Genomic DNA, 27,075 nt, shown 5'->3' on the forward strand with positions numbered 1-27,075 from the left:
TGTGAATGGGAGTTACATGTGACACTTCCAGGTGAATGCCTCTAAGATCCAATGTACAATGGAAAGGGACAAACCTCACAGAAGAATGAGTCGAAGTGTGTGGAGAACAATAAACAAAGGAGCTATGTTGAGGGAGAAGAATTTATCTGTTTATGGAACATTCTCCTCCATCAGAGTAGCTGGATTGTAAAGTGTCTGCACAGTATATTTCAAAATTATACACACCCTAATCTGTTTATTTCCTGCCTCTCCTTTTTAGGAATAAGATTAATTTTTGAGGTCGTCTTCTTACTATTTCTCTATTTTCTATCAGGAGTGTGCAGGCCAAAAAAACATATCTCTTTAGTTCATTTTTTTGTTTGTTTGTTTTCATTCCAAGGTAGATGCCATGATGTTTAGTGGTGGGAACAGTTAACATTCTGATCAGCTAACAGTACTCTGTGAAGTGGGGGACCAGTACTAAATGAACTCTGCACCTGAGGAATTCTCCAAATAAATTGGGTGGCTTGGCAGTTCACAATTTTGCAAGTCAGGAAAAGCCAGTTTTGAATGTAATGCGGAATACCACCTATCATCTCCTAATGGAAAGACTATCATGCATCATACAGAAGTCTTTCTCTGCAACTTGATGCTATGACTAGATGGGACTTTTAGGCTGTCCCCTTTGAGTGTATTTTAAATGCAGGAAAGAGTGATCCAAATATTGGGGACTAGAAGCTTAGATTGCGGTTATTATTGGGGCTAATCACAATTATATTCTAGCTCTCCTCCTTTGGTGTATGTGTTAAGATTGCCTTCCTTTTCTATGTGAGTGGAAATGATGTACATCTTTTAGGAGTCATTTTATTATTCACTATCATACTGTTTTCCTACCAAAATAATTGTGAAAACAAACGTTGAAATGAGCCTCTATCGGACTGATTCTCTGTATGATATGCATTGAAGATTTGGTATAATCAAGAAATAAGCTTTTGTAGCATTAAGACAATAAGGATTGATTTATTTTGTACAGCATCTTAAACAAGGTAATACTGGCATTTATAATATTTAAGGGTGAAATCTATTATCCAATAAATGCATCCAAATAAAGCTCTCAGAAAGGTATGGTAAAGGAGCTGGTGGTGAGCATTGAATCTATTAAAAAAACAGAATCAAAAGTAAATACTGGCCAAAATTATGGCTTAAAAAGAGAAAATAAACATTGGAAATCTTGGTAATATAAAAATAAGAACACAACTAACATGAGATAAAAGAATAGCAAGAGAGTTCCTATCTTAATTTTTTTAACAGGAAGTGAAATAATGTATACATTAAACATGTTGCTAAAATAGCTAACTTTATAATATTTAAGATAATATCTCTTGTGTTGATAAAACATTCATTTAGAGTTTGGAAATTATTTGTTTTTAATTAAGTTCCCCTTCTGTTAATTTCCAATGAAGTAAAACTTAGATAGAATTTAATTTTACTGTAATGACATGTGTACTGTATTTCAGGTCTTATAAGACCATGTTTATCCATTCCTTAATCTTTCCACCTATCTACATATCTCCTTTCTGCCCATCTGTCCTTCTATTTGTATATCCATCTAACTATACATAGTGATATAGGGATATGCCTGAAATGTTATTCATATTAAACTTATAGGTGGTAGAATTTACAGTAATACTTTCTTAGATGTTTATACTTTTATGTATTGAATGCCTTTTGTCTTTTTTTTCAAGACTATAAAATTTGAAATCTGAAATAAAAGACAAATTTCTTGACCTCAAGTGCCTTACAGAAGTAACATAATATCACAAGTTCCGGTCATGTTTTAGTTTCTCTTCCATAATTTTAACATACTGGAAAAAGAGATTTTGCAGGGAAGTAGTAAGATCTGTTAGATAGGAATCAGATCCAGTGTTTTATGGTTTGATAGAATACATGGAAATAATATGAGAAGAGACTGGGGGGAGAGGTAGAAGCACATTTGAAACCACATAGTAACTCAGACCTTGAAAATAACTATTCTCTAAGGCTTCAAGTTCTCTTCACTTCACACCTAATTTCTCAGTGAATACAACCATATTTTGAGTCATTGGATTCAGGAAATCAAATTATTACTAGTCTGGTGATTAAATTGCTCTATCCATCTGCTAGTATATTGTCATTATTCTTTGAGCTTTGCTTGATGATAACAAAAATTATAAATCACTTGTATTATTAAATCCAGGCAATTATTGTATAAAATCTTGTAGAAAAAAATGAATGCTTGAACTTGATTTTTTCTGTCTTAAAAGCAAAACAAAATATGAAATGCAATATAATCAAGTTTAATATTGGAGTATATTTTCAGAAATGGTGGTGTCCAATGATGTCTCCACGCAGCTGGACTTTTTCTTGGATGCTCTTTTGGTTGACATTGAATCCACAGAGATTTCTGGCTTCATGGATGGCCAAACACTGGTAAGGTCATGATGTTCATTTAATTAGTGTGACTGGGTCTACTCCCACAATAATTTCAATGTTTTAAGTGCACTTGTCAATCTTCTTTATTCACTAAGAATCTTTGTTATTTTAGGATAGACTACTTCTAAAGTTACAGAACAATAATTGTGGTTATCATCTAAAAATCAAAGTTATTTCTAAGTTATTTGTATGATATACAAAAAATGATAGGACTGAAATAAAAAATATGGTAAAGTTATATTAGAATCTTATTCTCCTTTGCTTGCTATATCATTGTTACATAAAATGAAAAGCAGCCTCATTGTAAAACCAGCCTTTCCACTTTATTAATATAAACAGAACTAAGCTTTATTTAAAAAATATTTAAAATATTAAACATTTAACTACTTAATATCTTTAAAATATTAAAATATTATTTGAATGCTTCCTATTTGTACAAAGTAACGTGTAGGAGGTCTTTCCCCTCAAAGCATTCACCATCTAGCACTGTTTCTCCACATTAATAACACAAACATGCTTTTTTCAAGCTCTCATAGTGTTTTATATCTTTTTTCAGAGCTTATTCACTCTTCATGGTATACTTATTTTTAAAATAATTTATTTAACATCCAACTTTACGGCTAGACTCCAAACTCCATGTGGATGAAAAGAATGTACCTTTTGTTAGTGTCATATTCCTAGTGCCTGAGTGATGAGCACATCACTGACATTCTGTATAGAATTCATGACTGACTCATGCAGACTGTGTGAATTGTTACGAGAGGTACAATCTAAAGAAAGATTATTAAGGAGGTGCAAATTACTGTGTGGAATCTGTGTTACTTTGGAAAAGTGTTTCAGATTTAAATGACTTGAAATTGGAAAAGAGAGAATGGATAGGCCAAAAAAGAATAGCATGTTCAATGTTTTGAGGCAACTCAGGAGGAATAAATATTTATGAAACAGTGAATTACTCAGGACCACTAGAACCCGTGTTAGTCAGGAAGTGGGAGTGTGGGGTGGCAGTGAGACCTTGAAAAGAACACCTGAGTCAGATTATTAGAAAACAAGGAATTTTCAGTTTTTATTTAATAATTGTTGAGAAATTTTGGGGGATTGTAGAATTTTGGTTAAATGGCTAAAATAAATTACATTTTAGTTGTATATCTTCCCAACTGAAAGAAAGAAAACGTTGTTTAAAGGCAAAATAAACTTTTTTAAGTTCAGGAACTATACGTTTTAGCCTTGGTAAGTAGAGTAACTTGGCATAATTCCTAGCATGTTTTAGGCATTGGGCATATATTCCTGATTAGAAGGTCATTTGAATTTGTTAACTGAAATATGTGCTGAAAGTGATGAAGTGATTCTTGCTTTGTGCAATAGGTAGATAAGATGTAGGTAACTAAGTAGGTAGATAAGACAATAATTTAACAGTCATTAGATGATTAAGTAAAAATTAATATATACACATGAACAAAAAACACAAATGCACACACTTAACCACACACATATAGACATGTGTACACACAGACATACCCACAGAAGTACACATTTGCACGTACAAGTACATGCCACATATACAAACACACAGACATCCACACACATATGTGAGAAAGACAAATATTAGGATCATTCTATAGAAAACACAGACAAAACTCACAGAATATCAAGGAAGATAATATCAGAAGGGCAGAAAAAGAACAGAAGGAAGATAATTTGAAACAAGTTAAAAAATAAAGAGTTCAGTCTGCATGATTAAGGGTTCATTCTAAGCAGATTATCACGTTGTAGGCAGATTTCCCAAACTCATATTGTGCATTGCCAAATACTTATCCATCACATACTACCTACACTAGAATCTGGGCCTGGGGACAGCTGGCATATAATATTTACCAAATATAATGTTTATTTTTTTTCCTTGCAGAATCAAATGTCTGTTTTAAAGAAAAGGAAAAGTATAGAAAAACAAGAAACACAATCCATTGCCAGAACCCAACATTAAGTATACTAACAGTTGGGTTTTAAAAACATTTTCATTCTAATTTTTAAATCTATACAACAGGTGTTTCATGCCAACTTGTTGGGGCAGCACTCTCTGAGGTGGGCGGCTTCACAAGTATGGTCCACTCCGGGTCTTAGAATTTGCCACTTGTTAAGAGCCCCGTCAGCCCGAGGTGGAGGGGAAGCCGGGAGGAAAATGGCAGCCAAGGCTGCATCGGGCGGCGAAGAGGGCAGTGTACCCAGGGAGCGGGGCACTGGCCAGGCCAGGCTGGGAATGGAATCTGTCCCTAGCAGCGAGGCTGGCACTGACCCCCTCCCGGTCACAGCCACTGAAGCGTCTGTGCCCGACCGTGGGGCCGACGCCCAGGAGAACGCTCCTCAGGCCATGCTGCTGCCCCCGCTGCGGGGAGCTTGCCCGCAGCCCGGACGTGGCGGGGCCGGAGCTGGAGGCTGAGGGGAAGCTGCTGGAGAGGGTGAGGGATCCGCAGCAGCCACCCCTCTCAAGAGTCTGACCTTCCCCGCCTTTTCCTGCACCGCCTCTGAAACACCCCCAGCTCCTGAGGAGCGCTAGGAGACGCCGTTTGCCTCCTCCCGCAGCCCGGGGGGACGGCAAGGTGGGGACTCCTTGGTGTGGCAGCTGACCCCGGGCTCCGGAGGTGCAGGTCACGCTGCATTGAGGATGTGCTTATCTTGTCGTCCTCCCTCGGGTAGAAGCTCTTCTCTGGGGTCTTCGTGGATCTGTTCAAAAGAGATCATGAAACATTTGGTGCTATAGCCCAACTTTTGGTGGGAAACATATGCAGCTCTTCTGGTGATGCTGTTTGGGCCCGCATCCCTGTGACAGTATTTCCCAAAAGGGACTATAAAGATAACTCACAAGCCATGTAGCTTCAACGTCATACATTCCAAGAAGGGACGGAAGTCAAGTGTGAAGTTCATGGTACTGTTCCCAGTGACCTTTCTCCTGCCCTGCCTCATGTGCTAAGCTTGCCTGAAAGCCTGTGGACTTCCAAACCATCACCTCTTTCCCACGAAGGACCACCTTATCCTCCCTGCTTTATCAGAATCCATCTAACCAATCAGTACCTCAGCCCTCTCCTCAGAAAATTAAGCTGCCCAAACGAAAATATCTGGGGAAGAACCCACTTCAATAATAAATCCCATTAAACTATGACCTAGGCAAGTCCTATGCGATAAATGTTAAAAAAAAATGCTGTTGTTGAAAACAAAATTAGAAAAGGTAGTAATGGAAGTGACTGCTAAATATGACGGTAAAAAACAGAGATATGAAAATGTACCTACTGTGAACAAAAAACTAAAAACTGGCCATAAAGTGGATGGAAAAACCCAAAATGAAAGCCAGAGAAGAAATACTGTGGTTATGGTTTCAGATACTGCTCACAGAAGAGGCAGAGTAGTAAATGTTTCTGCTCAGGCAGATAGGTCAAAAGCTCAGTTAAGTAATAACAAACTGCTCTAGAGTAAGAACATGGATCATGCAAAATCTCAGGGAATTGTCAAAAATTGCCAAGGAAATGGCGTGAAAGAAGCAAACTGAAACCTCTACTCCAAAAATGCACATTCAAAAGTCCATTTCACGGGTCAATATCAGAATCCTAGTCAGATGCCCTTCTGCCTGGGTTTCATTTAAAACCACAGAGGCACAGGAATGAAGAAAATGACTCGAGAAAGTGTGGAGTGGAGAAGTGGTCCTCAACTCCAGTCTTGCTGCACCTGTATGCACTCACCAGGTGAGGGCCTTCTGAAAATCAGAGTCCCTGAAAAGGCCTGGAAGAGGCCAGCAGTGAGAGGTTCAGGACCCAACTGAAATGCATGCTCTTGGTGAACAAGATGAACCATAGACATTGGACAAAAAGGGCAGCAAAAGCATTATCTCTAGCCTTAAACCAAAAGAAATCTGACTCTTCCTGTGCTTCAGTGTGTAGCATTGATAGCATAGATGATTTGAAATCATCCAACTCTGAATGTAGCTCCTCAGAAAGCTTTCATTTGCCTCCAGGCAGTATGCATGCACCTTCCAAATCCTTCACTTCTTTCTCGTCAAAGGAAGAGAAAAAGTTCAGTAATTCCTTGAAAATGAATCTTCCAAAATTGTCTCTAAATGCATCACACCACATGGCAGGACCATATGTGTTGGGGAGATTGTTTCAGCCAAGATACATGACTTCCCTTGGTGCCAACCCCTGTTCTTACTAAAGATAATGGCCTTTTGTTCGTATAGGAGGACTGTAATTTATGGTTCAATTCTCCAGCATATTTTTTTCTTTTTTGTACCTTTCTCACTTTTTAGAAAACTTCCAGACACACTTGAATAAGAAGAGAAGGGGCCTGTATTGCAAGGCTATTACAGAGGCGGCTAAGACTGCCAAGCAGCTGACCTCCGAAGTACAGGCTCTGAAGTAAAGGCTCCATTGACAGTTTGAAACATAAACACAGTAAGGTAGGCAAGACCATTGGAAGTCGTCATAGATTTTCAGTCTATTTAGGAATAATTTCTACTACAAACTTGGCCAAATTGGAGAGAGATTGCACTTAGTTGGCTATTTTAAGAAATACTTACCTTATAGCAAATTTTAGACTCAGAAGCTTAAACTGAACATGCAATCAAAATTTTGTCTTAAGGAAGTGAGATTTTAGCAATATTTTTTAGTTTTGAAGTCTAAAACCATTCCAAGGCATAGGAACCATAGCCTCAAATTGAAATTGAATTTTCATGAGGACTGTTAATTGTTATTTGTACCTAATACCATGTGTGTGTGTGTCTATGTAAAGTATAGGCTGTGACTATGGAACATGGACACAGGCTGCATATTGGGGATTGCTGTAAGGGCTGGTAAGGTGGGGGAATAGTGTGGATATTTAATGACTACTTGTTTTTACTTTATTTTTATTTCAGTAGCTTTAGGGGTACAATTGGTTTTTGGTTACATGGATGAACTGTATAGTGGTGAAGTCTACCACTTTATTGTGCCTGTTACCTGATTAGTGTACATCAAACTGTTGGGGTGATCAGACCCAACACCAGGTCGTGGGGGCTATGAAGTCCAGCAGAGTCAAAGAATTGAGTAAAAGACAGTTTGAGAAGTAAAGTGGGACCGGGGGCCATCGCGATTGTGGAGGCTGTGAAGGCCCCTAGCTCTGGGAGCCCACGCTATTTATTGGTAATCCAACAAAGAAACAGGGGGTGAGAATGTGGGGGTCAAAAAGGCAGGTGCATGATCTGCACCTGTGATGATTTAGCATTTACATGGAACATGTTCTGCTACTTGAGAAAATGGGAAGGCGATTGATCCAGGAGCCTAGTGTGTCCGGAATTGGTGGGTTCTTGGTCTCAGTAACTTCAAGAATGAAGCCATGGACCCTCGCGGTGAGTGTTACAGTTCTTAAAGATGGTGTGTCCGGAGTTTCTTCCTTCTGGTGGGTTTGTGGTCTCGCTGACTTCAGGAGTGAAGCTGCAGACCTTCGCGGTGAGTGTTACAGCTCTTAAAGACAGCACGTCTGGAGTTGTTCATTCCTTCCGGTGGGTTCGTGGTCTTGCTGGCCTCAGGAGTGAAGCTGCAGACCTTCGCGGTGAGTGTTACAGTTCATAAACATGGCATGTCTGGAGTTGTTAGTTTCTCCCATCCGGAGTTGTTCATTCCTCCTGGTGGGTTCTTGGTCTTGCTGGCTTCAGGAGTGAAGCTGCAGACCTTCGCAGTGAGTGTTATAGCTCATAAAGGCAACCGGACCTAAAGAATGAGCAGCAGCAAGATTTATTGTGAAGAGTGAAAGAACAAAGGTTCCACAGCGTGGAAGGGGACCCAAGTGCATTACCGCTGCTAGCTGGGGTGGTCTGCTTTTATTCCCTTATTTGACCCCACCCACAGCCTGCTGATTGACCCATTTTACAGAGAGCTGATTGGTCCATTTTACAGAGAGCTGATTGGACCATTTTGACAGAGAGCTGATTGGTGTGTTTACAATCCTTTAGCTAGACGCAAAAGTTCTCCAAGTCCCCACCTGATTAGCTAGACACAGAGCACTGATTGGTGCGTTTACAAACCTTTAGCTAGACACAGAGTGCTGGTTGGTGCATTTACACTTTAGCTAGACAGAAAAGCTCTCCAAGTCCCCACTCATCCCAGAAGCCCAGCTGGCTTCACGTCTTACTGGCACTTGCCACGGGACTTTGCAGCACCTAGCCCAGGCACTCTGGCGCTCAGAGGGAGCTCCTCCCAGACAATCAATAGGAAAAGAGGGCAAATGAGAAAGAGATGGAGACCCACCATCTTGGCCAACGACCCTGCGAAGAGGGAACGGCGGTTCACGCATGGGACCCAGCCTCCCATCAAGCCCAGCAGGCGCCAGCTGACTGTGCCTAGTGTGGGGCCTGCCAAGCCTGCGCCCACCCAGAACCCTCACAGGCCCACCCTGTGAGCGCTGTGTGCAGCCCTGGCTCCCACCCGCACCTCTCTTTTCACACTTCCCCGTGAGCAGAGGGAGCGAGCTCCAGCCTCAGCCAGCCCCATAGAGGGGCCCTCATAGCGCAGTGGCTGGCTGAAGGGCTCCTCGAGTGTGGCTAGAGCAGACACTGAAGCCAAGGAGGCACCGAGAGTGAGCGAGGGCTGCTAGCACATTGTCACCTCTCATTAGGAGGGCCAGAAGCAAGGAGCCAGCAAGTCTAGACAGATTCCAGAAGATACTATGCAAGCCCTGCCTCAGCTTTCTTCCCAAAGCTCAGGTTTTTCCCAGCATCAAACCCAATATGTGGTTTTTCAGTTCTCATTCCCTACAACCTTACTCCCTTCTGAGTCTCCAGTAACCTTTATACCAGTCTATATGTCCTTGTGTACCCATAACTTAACTCCCACTTATGAGTGAACATGCTGAATCTAGTTTTTGATTCGAGTTTCTTCATTTATAATTATGGCCTCAAGTTCCATCCAAGTTGCGCAAAAGACAATATTTCATTCTTTTTTATGGCTGGACAGTATTTCGTGGTGTGTGTGTGTGTGTGTGTGTGTGTGTGTATACACACACCACATGTTATTTATCCACTCATTGGTTGATGAGCACTTAGGTTGATTCCGTATCTTTGCAATTATGAATCATGCTGTGATAAACACACATATGCTGGTGGTGTCTTTTTGATACAGTGACTTCTTTTCCTTTGGGTAGATAATAGTAGGATTGCTGGATCAAATGGTAGGTCTACTTTTAGTTCTTTGAGAAATTTCCATACGGTTTTCCATAGAGGTTGTGCTAATTTACATTCCCACAAACTGCGTGTAAGCATTCCTTTTTCATCACATCAACGCTAACATCTATTGTTTTTTAACTTTTTAGTAATGGCCATTCTAGTTGGGGTAAGGTGGTATTTTACCGCCTTAATTTGCATTTCCCTGATGATTACTGATGTTGAGGAGTTTTTCATGTTTCTTGGCAATTTGTATATCTTCTTTTGAGGAATCTCTAGCCATGTTCCTTGCCCACTTTTAAATGGGATTATTTTGTTTTTCTCTTACTGATTTGTTTGAGTTCCTTATAAATTGTGGATATTTGTCCTTTGTTGGATGCATTGTTTACAAACATTTTCTCCCATTCTGTGGGTTTTCTGTTTACTCTGATGAGTTTTTTCTTTTTCTTTTCTTTTCTTTTTTTCTTTTCTTTTTTTTTCTATGCAAAAGCTTTTGTTTAATAGGTCCCATTTACTTATTTTTATTTTTGTTGCATTTGCTTTTGGGGTCTTAGTCATAAATTCTTTGCCTAGGCCAATGTCCAGAAGAGTTTTTCCTAGGTTTTCATCTAGAATTTTTATGGTTTTAGATCCTAAATTTAGATCTTTAACCTATCTTGAGTTAATTTTTTATGTAGTGAGAGATAAAGATCCAGTTTCATTCTTCTATATGTGGCTATCCAATTTTCCCAGCACTGTTTATTGAATACAGTATCCTTTTCCCAGGTTATATTATTGTATGCTTTGCCAAAGATCAGCTGGTTGTAGGTATTTGGCTTTATTTATGGGTTCTCTATTATGTTCCATAGGTCTATGTAACTACTTTTATACTAGTACCATGCTATCTTGGTTACTGTAGCCTTGTGGTATAATTTGAAGTTGGGTAATGTTATGCCTCTAGATTTCTTCTTTTAGCTTAAGATTTCTTTGGCTATTTAGGCTCATTTTTGGCTCCAGATGAATTTTGGGATTGTTTGTCTAATTCTGTGAAAAATACTGTTGTTATTTAACATTTTTATTAGAATTGCATGAATCTGTAGATTGCTTTGGGAAGTATGGTCATTTTCACAATATTGATTCCTCCAATTTATGAGCATGGGATGTATTTCCATATGTTTGTGTCATCTATGATTTCTTTCAGCAGTGTTTTAAAGTTCTCCTTATAGAGATTGTTCATCTCCTTAGTTAAGTATATTCCTAGGTGTTTAATTTTTTTCTAAATATTGTAAAAGGGATTGAGTACTTGATTTGAATCTCAGCTGTGTCATTTTTGGTGTATAGCAGTGCTGCTGATTTGTGTACATTGATCTTGTAACCAGATACTTTCCTGATATCATTGATCAGATCTAGTAGTCTCTTGGAGGAATCTTTAGGGTTACAAGATCATATCATCAGCCGAGTTTGACTTTCTCTTTCCCAATTCTGAAGTCCTTTATTTATTTATTTTTCCTGATTACTCTGGCTAGGACTTCCAGTACTATGTTGAATAGAAGTGGTGAAAGTGGGCATCCTTGTCTTGTTCTGGTTCTTAGGGGGAATTCATTCAAATTTTCTATGTTCACTATAATGTAGGCTGCGAGTTTTTCATAAATGGATTTTATTATCTTGAAGTGTGTTCCTTCTGTGCCTAGTTTTTTGAGGATTTTTATCATAAAACAATGCAGGATTTTATTGATTGCTTTTTCTGCATCTACTGAAGTGATCATATGGTTTTTGGTTTTAATTCTGTTTGTGTAATGAATTTCATTTATTGTCTTGTGTATATTGAATCATCCATGCATCCCTGGAATGAAACCTACTTGATTATGAAGAATCATTTTTTTGATGTGCTGCTGGATTCAGTTAACTAGTATTTTGTTGAGGATTTTTATATCTATATTTATCAAGGATATTGGTTTGTAGTTTTCTTTTTTTGTTATCTCCTTTCCTGGCTTAGTAACAAGGTGATACTGGCTTCGTATAATGAGTTAGGGAGGATTCCATCCTTTTCAATCTTTTGGAATAGTTTCAGTAGAATTGGTACCAGTTCTTCTTTGAATGTCTGGTAGAATTTGACTGTGAACCCATCTGGCCCTGGGCTTTGTGTGTGTGTGTTGGCAGCTTTTTTTTTTTAATTACTGATTTGCTCTCACTGCTTGTTATTGGTCTGTTCAGGATTTCTATTTCTTTCTGATTCCAGCTAAAGAAGTCCTAAATTTATCCATTTCTGCTAGATTTTCCAGTTTTGCATAGAGGTGTTTATGTATAATCGAATGACCTTTTGTATTTCTGTGGTGTCAATTGTAATGTCTCCATTTTTATTTCTCATTGAGCTTATTTGAATATTTCTTCTATTCTTTGTTTACCTAGCTAGTGGTCTATCAATTTTGTTTATCCTTTCAAAGAACCAGCTTTTTGTTTCATTGATCTTTTGTATTTTTTGTTTCAATTTCATTTAGTTCTGCTGTTGTCTTTGATATTTATTTTCTTCTGCTAGCTTTGAATTTGGTTTGTTCTTCTTTCTCTAGTTCCTTGAGGTGTGACATTTGCTTGTCAGTTTGTGATCTTCCAGACTTTTTGATGTAGGCATTCAGTGCTGTAAACTTTCCTCTTAGCACTGCTTTTATTGTATCCCATAGGCTTCATAACTTGTGTCACTAGTATCATTCATTTTGAGAATTTTAAAAATTTCTATATTGGTTTTATTTTTAATCCAGAAATAATTTAGGAGCAGATTGTTTAATTTCCATGTACATGTATAGTTTTGAGGATTTCTTTTGGAATTGATTTCTAATTTTATTCCGCTCTGCTCTGAGAAGATACTGGCTGTGATTTCAATTTTTAAAAATTTATTAAAACTTGTTTTGCAACCCATCGTATGATCTATCTTGGAGAATGTCCTATGTGCTGGTAAGAAGAATGTATAGTTCACAGTTCTTGCGTAAAGTGTTCTGTAGGTATCTGTTAGGTTCCATTTGTTCTAGAGTGCAGTTTAAGTTCAGTATGTCTTTGTTGACTTTTTGCCTTGATTATTTGTCTAGTGCTGTCAGTGGAGTGTTGAAGTGCTCCGCTATGACTGTGTTGCTGTCTATCTCTTTTCTTAGGCTTAGTAGTAATAGCTTTATGAATCTAGGAGATCTACAGTTAGGTGCATATATAGTTAGGATTATTATATATTTGTGTTGAATTGATCCTTTTATTATTATATGACTTTCTTTGTCTTTTTTTTTTCTTAAAAATTATTGTTGCTTTAAAGTCTGTTTTATCTAAGAATAGCAATTTCTGTCACTTTGGTTTACATTTGCATGAAATATCTTTTTCCACCCCTTTATCTTGAGTCTGTAAGGATCCTTTACATGTTAGATGTGTCTCCTGAAGATAGCAGATATTTGGTATGTGATTCTTAAAAATCCAATCTGCCAATTTGTATCTTTTAAATTGAACATTTAGGCCATTTATGTTCAATGTTAATATTAAGATGTGAGGTAATGTTCCAGTGATCACGTTGATTGTTACCTAGTGACTTTGTTTCCTTCATTGTGTTATTGTTTTACAGGCCATTTGAATTTTATGCTTCCAGTGGTTCCATTCTGTTGTGTTCCAACCTTTTGTTTCAAGATATATAATTCCTTTTAATGTTTATTGTAGGGCTAGTCTGGTATTGATAAATTCCCTCAGCCTTTGTTTGAGAAAGGCTGTTTCTTCATCATTTATGACACTTAATTTTGCTGGATACAAAATTCTTGGCTGACAATTATTTTGTTTATGGAGACTAAAGATAGGACCCCACTTCCTTCTAGCCTGTAAGTTTCCTGTTGAGAAATCTGTTAGTAGTCTGATAGATTTTCTTTTAGAGGTTACCTGATGTTTTTGTCTCACTGCTCCTAAAATTATTTTCTTTACATTGACTCCAGATAGCCTGATGATTATATGCCTTGGTGATTTCTCTCTTTTTTTGCAATGAATTTCCCAGGAATTATTTGAGCTGCTTCTATTTGGATGTCTAAATCACTAGCAAGACCCAGTAAATTTTACTCAATTATTATTTTAAATAGGATTTCCAAACTTTTTGTATTTTCTTCTCTCTCAGGAACATGTATAATTCTTAGGTCTGGCCAGTTTACATAATTTCATATTTTTTGGAGACTTCATTCACTTATTTTCATTATTTTTTTTTATTTTTGTCTGGTTGGGTTAATTCAAAAGCCTCGTCTTTGAGCTCTGAAATACTTTCTTCTACTTGGTTTAGTTTGTTGTTAAAACTTTCCACATCATTTCATAGTTTCCTAAATGTGTCTTTCATTTCCAGAAGTTCTGTTTCTTTTTCTCTGAAATATCTATCTCTTTAGAAAATTTTTCATTCATATCCTGAATTGTTTTAAATATTTTTAATGTTGACTTTCACCTTTCTTTCTATCTCCCTAAGTAATAACCTTTTGAATTCTTTATCTGGCATTTTAAATATTTCATATTTATTTGGATCAACTGCTGGAGAGTCCAGAAAGATAATTCTGGTAATATGAAAAAACAGGGTTCTATAACACCCCCTGAAGATCACACTAACTCACCAGCAATGGATGCACTATGCTTCACAAATATGCTAAAGGATTAATTGACAGTGACAAAACCAACATGTTAAAAATAGATGCGGTGGCTCACGCCTGTAATCCCAGCACTCTGGGAGGCCAAGGTGGGTGGATAACGAAGTCAAGAGATCAAGACCATCCTGGCCTCATGGTAAAACCCTGTCTCTACTAAAAATACAAAAATTAGCTGGGTGTGGTGGCACATGCCTGTAGTCCCAGCCACTTGGGAGGCTGAGGCAGGAGAATTGCTTGAACCCAGGAGGTGGAGGCTGCAGTGAGCCAAGATCATGACACTGCACTCCAGCTTGGCAACAGAGCAAGACTCCATCTCAATAAATAAATAAATAAATAAAATACACCATTGTTTATTTAAACATACATAAATACAACCAATTCTATAATGACACATAAAATACTTAACTTCTATGTGTATTCTCAGTAAGAAGGGTGAAAAACTCTTTCCTCTGTTAACATAGGCTCTGGCTTGGAGTAGGGAGGACAGTGGGATGCTAAAGAGAATACCTGAGTTAGATTATTAGGATCTGATATGCAGGGTAGGTTTCATTGTAACAATTTCTCGTGTTTTTTTGTTCATCTGAGAATACCTTGATTTTCCTTCCAGTCCTGAAAAATATTCTGCTGGCTATAGAATTCTGGATTGGTAGTTTATTTTTTTTCAGTTCTTAGAAAATGTGTCACTTCCTTCTAACCTCTGTGGTTTCTGATAAGAAACCCATTGTAATTCAAATTATTTTTCCCTAGAGATAAAGTGTAGTTTCTCTCTCACTGCTTTCAAGATTTGTCTTTGTCTTTATTTTCCAAAGTTTGAGCATTATGTGTTTTGCTGTGGTTTCTTTGAGTTATACTATTGTCATTCATCCAGCTTCTTGATTATAAAGATTTATTTCTTTTGCCAAATTTGGAAATATTTTTCACATATTTCTTTAAGTTTTTAGCTCCACACTCCTTATTCTCTTCCCCTGGAACTCTGATGACACAAATGTTAGCTAGTTTCTTTTTGTCCCACAAGTCCCTCTGACTGTGTTTATATTTTTAGTCTATTTTCTCTCTGTTGCTCACATTTGACAATTTATATTTTCTATCTTCAAGTCCATTGATTGTTTCATTTTCCCTCTCCATTTTGTTGTTGAACACATCCATTTATATTTTAAAAAAATCAGTCATATTTTTCAATTCTTAAATTTCTATCTAATATTCTTTATATCTTCTCTCTCTTTGCTGAGATGTATTTTTTGTTTCTGAGTCTTTGTATTTTTTAATTGGCCCAAGCATGTTCATAATTGCTAATTGAAGCAGTTTTATGATGGTTGCTGTAAAGTCTTTGTCAGTTAATCCTAATATCTCTCTCATCAGTGTTGACTTCTATTAATATTTTCTTCATTCACTTCGAGAATTTTCTAATTCTTAAAGTAATCAGTGACTTTTGTTTGAAACTTGGAAGCTTCTGTTATTATGTATGAGACTCTGGATCTTACTTATATCTTTGTTTTAGCTGACTTCTTTGACGCCACTCTCTCGGGACAGTTGGAGAGGGGGATTCAGTGCTGTTGCTTTGTAAGTGCTGTTAGGTGAGAGTGGAAATCTAGGCTCCCTACTCAGCCTAATAACACCTGGGGAAGGAGCTTCTCATTACTGCTGGGCAGAGATGGGAATTCTGGCTCCCCAGGTGAAATCTACTCATACTTTTCTGACTAAGATGGCTAGGAGTGCCTCTTTACTGCTCCCACATTCCTCTACTGACACTGTGGAGAGAGTGACCTCATTTGCTCCAGGAGGTGGTGAGAATACTGACTCTCCACTAACCCCTTCAGGCACCACCCTCTGCAGATAGAGGAGGGGACACCTTATTATTACTATTAATAGATGGGAGTAGATAGTCAGATTCCTGTCTCTGACTTTGTTGATGAGGAAGGGGATAAGACCACCATTCTTCTTATGATGTTTGGCTTGAGTCAGGCAGTTATTACTGAAGGTGTCTTGCTAGGCTGCCCATTCTGGTTTGTTGTTGTTGTTGTTCTTGTTGTTTTGTTTGTTTAGGAAGAGTAAGATTTTTCTGTGGCTTTTATTTTATTTTATTTTTCCTGTATCTGTTGGATTGCCAGCTTCTTCAGCTCCAAGTCTGGGATACACGTGGTGAAAAAAGAAAACCCAAGGAACTTGCCATCATGGTGTTCCTTGGGTCCTTATGTTCCCAGCTGCTAGCTGTTCTGCCTTTTTTCTTTGTTTGTTTTTCCTATTTATCAGGCTTGCTCTCTTTGCTTTTATATAACAATGCCAGGGTTTTTAGTTGTACATTGTGGAGGAATAGGGAAATTTTTGCCTACTCCGTTTTCCCACATGACAGAATTGAGCAAATAGATTTTGAGAAAAGAATTTGAGTTTATTAATGGAAAAGCAGAAGGCTGAAAAGTTACTTACAGTCTGCACATCAACTGAAACTCTGTGCAGAGATTGGTAATCACCCATATTCATTTTCACTCAGAATTATCAAGAAACAGACTGAAAGCCATATATTAAATCACAGTAACAATTATCTGACCAGTTTCTTTAAGAGGAATTTGTTAAATAGTCTTTGTCAGCAATTCCTACCAATAGAACAGGTTTTCATTGGATTCTGCTTAAATAATCCAAATCAAGTTGTAACCTGAAAAAGTCTTTTAAGATATCTTTAATCTTTCATTGATATAGGTAATAATAAACCTCTTAACATGTCATAAGTGTTAAATAGGCATTTAGTTGCTTTACTGAAGATCTTCTATGTAGGTAACATTGCCTTTTAAGTAATAGTTTTAAAGGCAGCTTGAGTTTATTTTATTTCCTTTTATTTCTTTCAAAGGGTAAATAGTTCCAGCCCTAGAATAGAAATGCATAATCTCTTGGGACTCCTCAGATGAGTAGCCAAATGGAGAACTGCTTGGCTACATACAATTTAACATATTTTTAAGCGAAATCATACATATCCAAATGTGGGTTCTGGCAGTTTGGGATATCATGTCACTATGAGGAATTCCCAAAGGCACTCTGAAACGCTCATGGAATTACTGTGTTACAGCAGTCAACATAGTAGGCATAGTTTCTCTATAGTCATAACAAAGTATGATCTGTGTAATATACTTTGTGTAGTAAGTAATACAAGTGTAATATAAGACAGAAGACTAATTTTGCTTAATTTTTAAGTGTACCATATGTGATAAAATATGGCCAAATTGTAATTATTTTCATGAAAATATAGATAAATTCCAGCATTTAAAAAGCCTGTAATTTGTTGTGAACTTTGAAGCTATGCATGTGATGTGTTCTAGTTTATTATATATAATCAATTATGGAAAAGTTAAAAAATAACCAAATATTCTAGGAAATAATTGTCTTTTTGGGAAGAAACCAGTCATCCAAAAAAAATTTCCAAGAAATATGTTCTGCCATGTTAAGCTAAGCATTTGCATTGTTTAATTCAGGAGTTGAAATCCCAGGTTCATGGAACCAGATTCTATCTGTTGTTGCACCTTAATCTGCTACTGTATTCCACAGTTATTGATTATACCCTTATCTGACATTGTCCCTTAGAAAATGCAGCTTGTGAACACCAGATGAGAAAACATACTTGAATAACTGGAAAATCTAAATCTACTCATATTGGACCAGTAACACTAATTTTTTTTTATTTATGTCGAGAAAATTTACATAATTAAATGGAATAGCTGAGGTTTGTATAAATGTTAAATACAATGAAACACTTAACAAAGTCTCTGGTCCTAATCAGTAATGGGCATCTGCCCCCAGGACACATCCACTTGTTTAAGATTTTGCTTAAGTTCATATCCAAAAGTGTAATGCTATCCTTTTTAAAATTTTCCGATACCATTATGTATATTTTCACTTTGCCTAGTCCATTTGGCCTTGACTCACAGTTTAAATTAATATTCATTGAACACATATATTGTCTAAGACAGTGTACTATTTCTGCAAGACATATAGGGATGAAGTACACACACAGCCTGATTTCAAGAATTCCGGTAAGTGAGTCTCCAAACCCCACACCACCTTAGTGTACATTTATCTCTCATTCTAAACACAAAATGAAAGGAACCAGGAAAAATGGAAATCTGTCAGCCTAAGAGAAGAAGCTACACCACAGCTGAGTAGGTCTGGGTAAAGAAGCTGTTTTGGATTGATGAGGATGAGCCCAACTGATTCTCTTACAAGAAAGTCTAAACCACAAATCTTGTGTTAATCGTTAATCATTCTCATAGCCTCGGGGGATTCCTAACTAGGGAATCCTAAACCCCTAACTAAATACTTTCTTAGACTGAAATGTTGAGCCCTGAATGGGTAATGCCAGTAGGCTTGAGAATCTATTTGTTGCCATGACCCATTACCAAGGGAATAATTGTGCAAGGGAGAATCACAAACATAGCTTGGAAGGAAAAAGGAGAAAAAGATAAAGAGAAAGGACACAAGTTATGGCCTTAGCTTGACTATATTTTCCCTCAGGGGAAATGTTCTTGGTGGTGTGAAATCTTAGAAATATTAAGTTCTCCCCATGGCTTCTTCTCAACAAGCTCAACAAACATGTAACTTTCCTCTTCTACCTGTGACCACAGCAAATTTCTCTATCAACTCTAGGGGTAAATTGCAGTCACATTTATTTATATTCCCAACAAATGCCTTAAGTACTTATCTGCCTCGTTGACTGATAACTTCCAGAAATTTTTAGAAATGCTAGATTTTTTTTTTCCCTATTCAAACTAGTGTGTGCCTTGTTTTCACACACTGAAGCAGAGTGAGAACTCTGGTATGATTAATCTGTCATTGCCACTGTATTTGCCAGCAGTTCCATTGTGAAAGAGTGGTTCTACACAATTTGACAGTTAATAACTATGCCCTGCTCTCATGAACCTTGGCTGATCTAGGACTGCATGTGTGCAGCCAAAAGTGCTGGATGTACCTTAAGTTCTAGTTCTGAAGTGAGATCTTTCTGTGCACACATGTAGCCATTTCTCAGAAGAGCTCAGGACTGACAGCAATGTCTGCTGCTTCTCAGGGCCCCAGCCACTATCTCTTGTCCTTTATGGAGCCACATATAGATGTTAGCCTTTTTCTTTTAAACAAAATGTTGCAAACAATGGCCTATTGCCCAAATATGGTCAGGAAATATTTTTAGTTTGAAATGCACCATGTTGCTATTGCTGTTCCCTTTAGGTAATTTGAATCCCTTAGGTAAGATTATATACACTTCTGATGACCGCAGTTATAATTTCTCCTTATGGCCTTGATGTCTGCTCTGGGTTTAATTATGTTAACTCTCTGGCCTCTGCAGGCATTTGATTGTGTGACCTCTGCTTTTAACCTTCGAAATGCAAAGAAAACACTGTATACCTTATTTTCCTCCAAAATGTGGCTGCTGACCCAGCCTCCAGAAGTAGGTCATTTTCAATGATTTATCCTTCCATGGGATAACAGATTGCAATGTATCTACACCTGTGCTCCTAAGACCAGTAAAAAATACCATGTTATTTATGCCATCTTTCTAAAAGCAGTGAGTCCAAGGAGATTCTCTGCCATATTTTTACAGGAAAGACAATGAAGCAAATTTAATCACCATTATGTCATAATATGCATGTTATAAATATAGAGGGGAAAAACCACATTGTAATCTATGTTACTATTACTTTTTCTGTGGCTTATAAATTCTTGGTGGTTAAAGTAAATTATGTGTGTTTTACTGCATGATTTTTGGTATAACATATTGGGTATATGGTGTCTTACTTAGGGTTGTTTGATAACCAGTACAATGATACTGTTATTTATAATTGTCACTATTCTAAATTTTATTACCTAAGTTGTAGAACAAAGGTTAAAATATTGCTATATTAGAGAAATAAAAATAATTGTAAACTGTGAATTAAGGAGAACTCTCTTTTCTCTATGATAGGAATATCAAATAGAGGCTGATTTTGGAGGAGACTCTTTATTCATTCTGTCCAACTAGAAAGGAGATTTTGGATTATTGTCAGAATCAGAGTACTCTAGATGCCTCTACTTACAAATTCCCTTGAAGTCTGTACCCATATAGTTTACAGTTTATTTTTTGTGTGAGTACATATTAGGTGTATATGTTTTTGGGGTACATGAGATGTTTTGATACAGGCATGCAACGTGAAATCAGTACATCGTGGAGAATGGAATATCTATCCCCTCAAGCATTTATCCTTTGAGTTACAAACAATCCAATTACATTTTTTAAGTTACTCAAAAATATACCCTTAAGTTATAATTGACCATGGTCACCTTATTGTCCTTTAAAATAGGATATCTTATTCATTTTTTTGTACCCATTAACCAAGTCTGACTCCCCCGCCTGCTTTTTTTTTTTTTCTTTGAGATGGAGTCTTGCTCTGTCACCCAGGCTAAAGTGCAGTGGCATGATCTCAACTCATTGCAACATCCACCTCCCTGGTTCAAGCAATTCTCCTGCCTCAGCCTCCGGAGTAGCTGGGATTACAGGTGTGCACCACCACACCTGGCTAATTTTTGTATTTTTAGTACAGACGGGGTTTCGCCATGTTGGCCAGGCCGGTCTGGAACACCAGGCTGGTCTGACCTCAAGTGATCCACCTGCCTCGGCCTCCGAAATTGTTGGGATTACAGCCCACTCCCTCTTAACCCTCCACTAACCTTCCTAGCCTCGGATAGTCATCCTTCTACTCTCTATGTCCATGAGTTCAATTGATTTGATTTTTAGATCCCACAAATAAGTGAGAACATGAGATGTTTGTCTTTGTGTGCCTGGCTTATTTCACTTAGTATAATGATCTCCAGTTCTACCCATGTTATTGTCTGTTTTTTGGATATAATCCATTTTAACTGGGGTGAGATAATATCTCATTGTAGTTTTGATTTGCATTTCTCTGATCAATGATGTTGAGCCCCTTTTCTTATTCCAGTTTGCCATTTGTATGTCTTCTTTTGAGAAATGTCTATTTGAATCATTAGCCCATCTTTTCATCACATTGTTAGCTTGTTTTCTGTAGACTTGTTTGAGCTCCTTATATATTCTCATTATTAATCTCTTGTCAGGGGGTAGTGTATTAGTCTGTTCTTGCTTTGCTATAAAGAACTACCTTAGACTGGGTAATTTATAAAGAAAAGAGCTTTAATTGGCTCATAGTTCTGCAGGCTGTACAGGCAGCATGGCTAGGAAAGCCTCAGGAAACTTATGGTCATGATAGAAGGCAAAGAGGAAGGAATCATAACTTCCATGGCGGGAGCAGGAGGAAGAGAGTAAATGGGGAGATGCCACACACTTTTAAACAACTAGATCGTGTGAGAACTCACTATTGTGAGAATAGCAAGGGGGCAATCCACCCCCATGATTCAGTCACCTCCAACGAGGCCCACTTCCAATACTGGGGATTACAGTTCGACATGAGATTAGGGCAAGGACACAAATTCAAACCGTAACAGATAATTTGCACATATTTTCTCCCATTCGGTGCATTGTCTCTTTGCTTTGTTGATTGTATCCTTTTCTCTGCAGAAGCTTTTTAACTTGATATGATCCCATTTGTCCGTGTTTACTTTGGTTGCCTGTGCTTGTGGGGTAATGCTGTTCAGGAAGTCTTTGCCCAGACCAATGTCTTGGAGATTTTCCCCAGTGTTTTCTCGTAGTAGTTTCATAGTTCAAGGTCTTAGATTTCGGTCTTTAATCCACTTTGATTTGTTTTTTATATATGGCAAGAGATAGGGGTCTCATTTCCTTCTTTTGCATATGGATATAGAGTTTTCCCAGCACCATTTATTGAAGAGACTGTTTTTTCTCCAGCGTATGTCCTTGGTACCTTTGTCAAAAATTCACACACCTACAGTGAAAAGACCAGATTTGTTTCTGGTTCTTTATTCTGTTCCATTGGTTTTTGTGTCTGCTTTCATGCCAGTACCATGCTGTTTTTGTTACTATAGCTCTGTAGTATATTTCGAAGTCAGGTAATGTGATTCCTCCAGTTGTGTTCTTTTTGCTTAGGATAGCTTTGGCTATTCTGGGTCTTTTGTGGTTCCATATAAATTTTAGGATTGTTTTTTCTGTTTCTGTGAAGAATGACATTGGTATTTTAATAGGGATTACATTGAATCTGTAGATTGCCTTGGTTATTAAGGATATTTTAACAATATTGATTCTCCCAATCCATGAACACGGAATATTTTTCCATTTTTTGGTGTCCTCTTCAATTTCTTCAGCATTTTATGGTGTTCATTATAGACATTTTTCACTTCTTAGGTTAATTCCTAGGTATTTAATTTTATGTGTGGCTATTGTAAATGGGATTTTGAAAATTTTCTTTTTCACATTGTTCACTGTTGGCATATAGAAATGTTACTGATTTTTGTATGTTGATTTTGTGTCCTGCAACTTTGTTAGTTCTAGTAATTTTCTTGTGGAATCTTTTGTGTTTTCTAAACATAAGATCATATCACCTGCAAACAAGGATAACTGACTTCCTCCTTTCCGCTTTGAATGTTCTATCTTTTTCTTGCCTGATTTCTCTGGCTAGGATTTCCAGTACTGAGATAAATAACAGTGATGACAGTGGGCATCCTTGTTGTGTTCCTGATCTTAGAGGAAAAGTTTTTAGTTTGTCCCCATTCAGTGGGATACTAGCTGTGAGTCTGTTACATGTGGATTTTATTATATTAAAATGTGTTACTTCTAACCCCAGTTTTTGAGGGTTTTTATCATGAAGGGATGTTGAATTTTATCAACTGTTTTTCAGCATCAATTTAAATGCTCATATGGGTTTTGGTCCTTAGTACTGTTGATACGATGTATCACACACATGATTGATTTGTGTGTGTTGAACCATCCTTGCATCCTAGGGGTAAATCCCTCTTGATCGTGATGAATGATCTTTCTAATATATTGCTGAATTTGGTTTGCCAGCATTTTGTTTTATGATTTTTGCATTAGTATTCATCAGATATATTGGCCTGAAGTTTCCTTTTTTTGATATGTCTTTGTCTGGTTTTGGTATCAGGGTAATACTGGCCTCATAGAATGAATTTGGAAGTATTCCCCCTTTTTCAGTTTTTCAGAATAGTTTGAATAGGATTGATATTTAGTTCTTCTTTACATGTTTGGTAGAATTCAGCAGTGAAGCCATTGGGTCTTGGGCTTTTCTTTACTGGGAAACTTTTTATTATGGTATCAATCTCATTATTTGTTACTGGTCTGATCAGATTTTGTATTTCTTCTTGATTCAATCTTGGTAGGTTGTATGTACGTAGGAATTTGCTCATTACTTGCAGATTTTCCAATTTATTGACTATAGTTGCTCATAGTAGCCAATAATAATCATTTGAATTTCTGCAGTATCAGTTGTAATGTCTCCTTTTTCATTTCTGATTTTATTTATTTGGGCCTTCTCTCTTTTTTAATTAGTCTGGTTGAAGGTTTGTCAATTTTCTTTGACTTTTCAAAAATACAACTTTTTTATATCAAAATAATAAGAGCTATTTATGACAAACCCACAGCCAATATCATACTGAATGGGCAAAAACTGGAAGCATTCCCTTTGAAAACTGGCACCAGACAGGGATGCCCTCTCTCACCACTCCTATTCAGCATAGTGTTGGAAGTTCTGGCCAGGGCAATCAGGCAGGAGAAAGAAATAAAGGGTATTCAATTAGGAAAAGAGGAAGTCAAATTGTCCCTGTTTGCAGATGACATGATTGTATATTTAGAAAACCCATTTACCTCAGCCCAAAATCTCCTTAAGCTGATAAGCAACTTCAGCAAAGTCTCAGGATACAAAATCAATGTGCAAAAATCACAAGCATTCTTATAAACCAATAACAGACAAACAGAGAGCCAAATCATGAGTGAACTCCCATTCACAATTGCTTCAAAGAGAATAAAATACCTAGGAATCCAATTTACAAGGGATGTGAAGGACCTCTTCAAGGAAAACTACAAACCACTGCTCAATGAAATAAAAGAGGATACAAACAAATGGAAGAACATTCCATGCTCATGGATAGGAAGAATCAATATCATGAAAATGGCCATACTACCCAGGGTAACTTATAGATTCAATGCCAACCCCATCAAGCTACCAATGACTTTCTTCACAGAATTGGGAAAAACTACTTTAAAGTTCATATGGAACCAAAAAAGAGCCTGCATTGCCAAGTCAATCCTAAGCCAAAAGAACAAAGCTGGAGGCATCATGCTACCTGACTTCAAACTATACTACAAGGCTACAGTAACCAAAACAGCATGGTACTGGGACCAAAACAGAGATATAGACCAATGGAACAGAACAGAGCCCTCAGAAATAATACCACACATCTACAACTATCTGATCTTTGACAAACCTGACAAAAACAAGCAATGGGGAAAGGATTCCCTCTTTAATAAATGGTGCTGGGAAAACTGGCTAGCCATATGTAGAAAGCTGAAACTGGATCCCTTCCTTACACCTTATACAAGAATCAATTCAAGATGGATTAAAGACTTACATGTTAGACCTAAAACCATAAGAACCCTAGAAGAAAACCTAGGCAATACCATTCAGGACATAGGCATGGTCAAGGACTTCATGTCTAAAACACCAAAAGCAATGGCAACAAAAGCTAAAATTGACAAATGGGATCTAATTCAACTAAAGAGCTTCTACACAGCAAAAGAAACTAGCATCAGCGTGAACAGGCAACCTACAGAATGGGAGAAAATTTTTGCAATCTACCCATCTGACAAAGGGCTAATATCCATAATCTACAAAGAACTCAATCAAATTTACAGGAAAAAAACAACCCCTTCAACAAGTGGGCGAAGGATATGAACAGACACTTCTCAAAAGAAGATGTTTATGCAGCCAAAAGACACATGAAAAAATGCTCATCATCACTGGCCATCAGAGAAATGCAAATCAAAACCACAATGAGCTACCATCTCACAGCAGTTAGAATGGTGATCATTGAAAAGTCAGGAAACAACAGGCGCTGGAGAGGATGTGGAGAAATAGGAACACTTTTACACTGTTGGTGGGACTGTAAACGAGTTCAACCATTGTGGAAGTTAGTGTGGTGATTCCTCAGGGATCTAGAACTAGAAGTACCATTTGACCCAGCCATCCCATTACTGGGTATATACCCAAAGGATTATAAATCATGCTGCTATAAAGGCACATGCACACGTATGTTTATTGTGGCACTATTCACAATAGCAAAGACTTGGAACCAAGCCAAATGTCCATCAGTCATAGACTGGATTAAGAAAATGTGGCACATATACACCATGGAATACTGTGCAGCCATAAAAAAGGATGAGTTCATGTCCTTTGTAGGGACATGGAGGAAGCTGGAAACCATCATTCTCAGCAAACTATCGCAAGAACAAAAAACCAAACACTGCATGTTCTCACTCATAGGTGGGAACTGAACAATGAGAACACATGGACACAGGAAGGGGAGCATCACACACCAGGGCCTGTTGTGGGGAGGGAAAGCATTAGGAGATATACATAATATAAATGATGAGTTAATGGGTGCAGCACACCTACATGGCATATGTATACATATGTAACAAACCTGCACATTGTGCACATGTACCCTAGGACTTAAAGTATAATAAAAAGGAAAGAAACAATATATAATCCCAACAAAAAAATACAACTTTTTTAAAAAAAATTATCTTTTGTTTTGTATTTTTTGTTTCAATTTCATTTATTTCTGCTCTGATCTTTTATTATTTTTTTCCTCCTACTAGTTTTGAGTTTGGTTTGTCCTCAATTGTGTAGTTCTTTAAGACACATCGTTAGATTGATTATTTGGTTTTTCCTCTTTTTTTGATGTAGGCACTTGTAGCTATAAATTTCCCAGTGAGTACTGCTTTTGCTGTATTCCACAGGTTTTGGTATATTGTGTTTTGTTTGTCATTTGTTTTTAGACATTTTTCAATTTTCTTCTTAATTTTTTCATTGATCCACTGGTCATTCAGGAGAATATTGTATAATTTCCATGTGTTTATATATTTTCCAAATTTCCTGTTATTGATTTCTAGTTTTTTTCATTGTGATCAGAGAATATGCTTGAGATATATATAATATATATAATATATAATATTTATATTATATATATTATATATATAATATATTATATATTATATATATTATATATATTATATAAATGTTTTAAGACTTGTTTTATGACCTAATGTATAGCCTGTCCTTCAGAATGATCCATGTGCTGAGGAAAAGAATGTGTATTCTGCAGCTCTTGGATGAAATGTTCTGTAAATATCCATTAGATTCATTCAGTTTATAGTGCAGATTATGTCTGATGTTTCTTTGTTGATTTTCTGTTTGAAAGATCTGTCCAATGCTTAAAGTGGGGTGTTGAATTCTGTAGCTTTTATTGTACTGGGGGCTATCTCTCTTTTTACCTCTAATAATATATTTTTTTCTTTTCTTCTTCTTCTTTTTTTTTTTTTTTTTTTTTTGAGATAGAGCCTTACTCTGTTGCCCAGGTTGGAGTGCAGTGGCACAGTCTCTCGGCTCACTGCAAGCTCCACCTCCTGGGTACATGCCATTCTCCTGCCTCAGCCTCCCGAGTAGTTGGGACTACAGGCGCCCACCACCACACCTGGCTAATTTTTTGTATTTTTAATAGAGAAAGAGTTTTACTGTTTTACCCAGGATGGTCTCAATCTCCTGATCTTGTGATCTGCCTGCCTCAGCCTCTCAAAGTGCTGGTATTAACAGGCATGAGCCACTGCGCCCAGCCTAATATTTCTTTTATATATTGGGTGCTCCAGTTTTGGGTACATAT

The 27,075-nt window shown here is 37.3% G+C and overlaps 1 long non-coding RNA gene across 2 annotated transcripts in view; it reads left to right on the plus strand.

Moving 5' to 3' along the window:
- LOC134808144 (uncharacterized) overlaps positions 1-27,075 on the plus strand; it is a 350,440-nt gene that overhangs the window by 300,876 nt on the left and 22,489 nt on the right. For both annotated transcript variants that reach the window (XR_010150531.1, XR_010150532.1), the window contains 2 exons: positions 2,339-2,448; positions 6,743-6,892. This is a non-coding gene — a long non-coding RNA (uncharacterized LOC134808144). The remainder of the gene's footprint in view (positions 1-2,338; positions 2,449-6,742; positions 6,893-27,075) is intronic.

Source organism: Pan troglodytes, chromosome 14 (genome assembly GCF_028858775.2).
Source record: "Pan troglodytes isolate AG18354 chromosome 14, NHGRI_mPanTro3-v2.0_pri, whole genome shotgun sequence".
Classification (NCBI taxonomy): Eukaryota; Metazoa; Chordata; class Mammalia; order Primates; family Hominidae; genus Pan; species Pan troglodytes.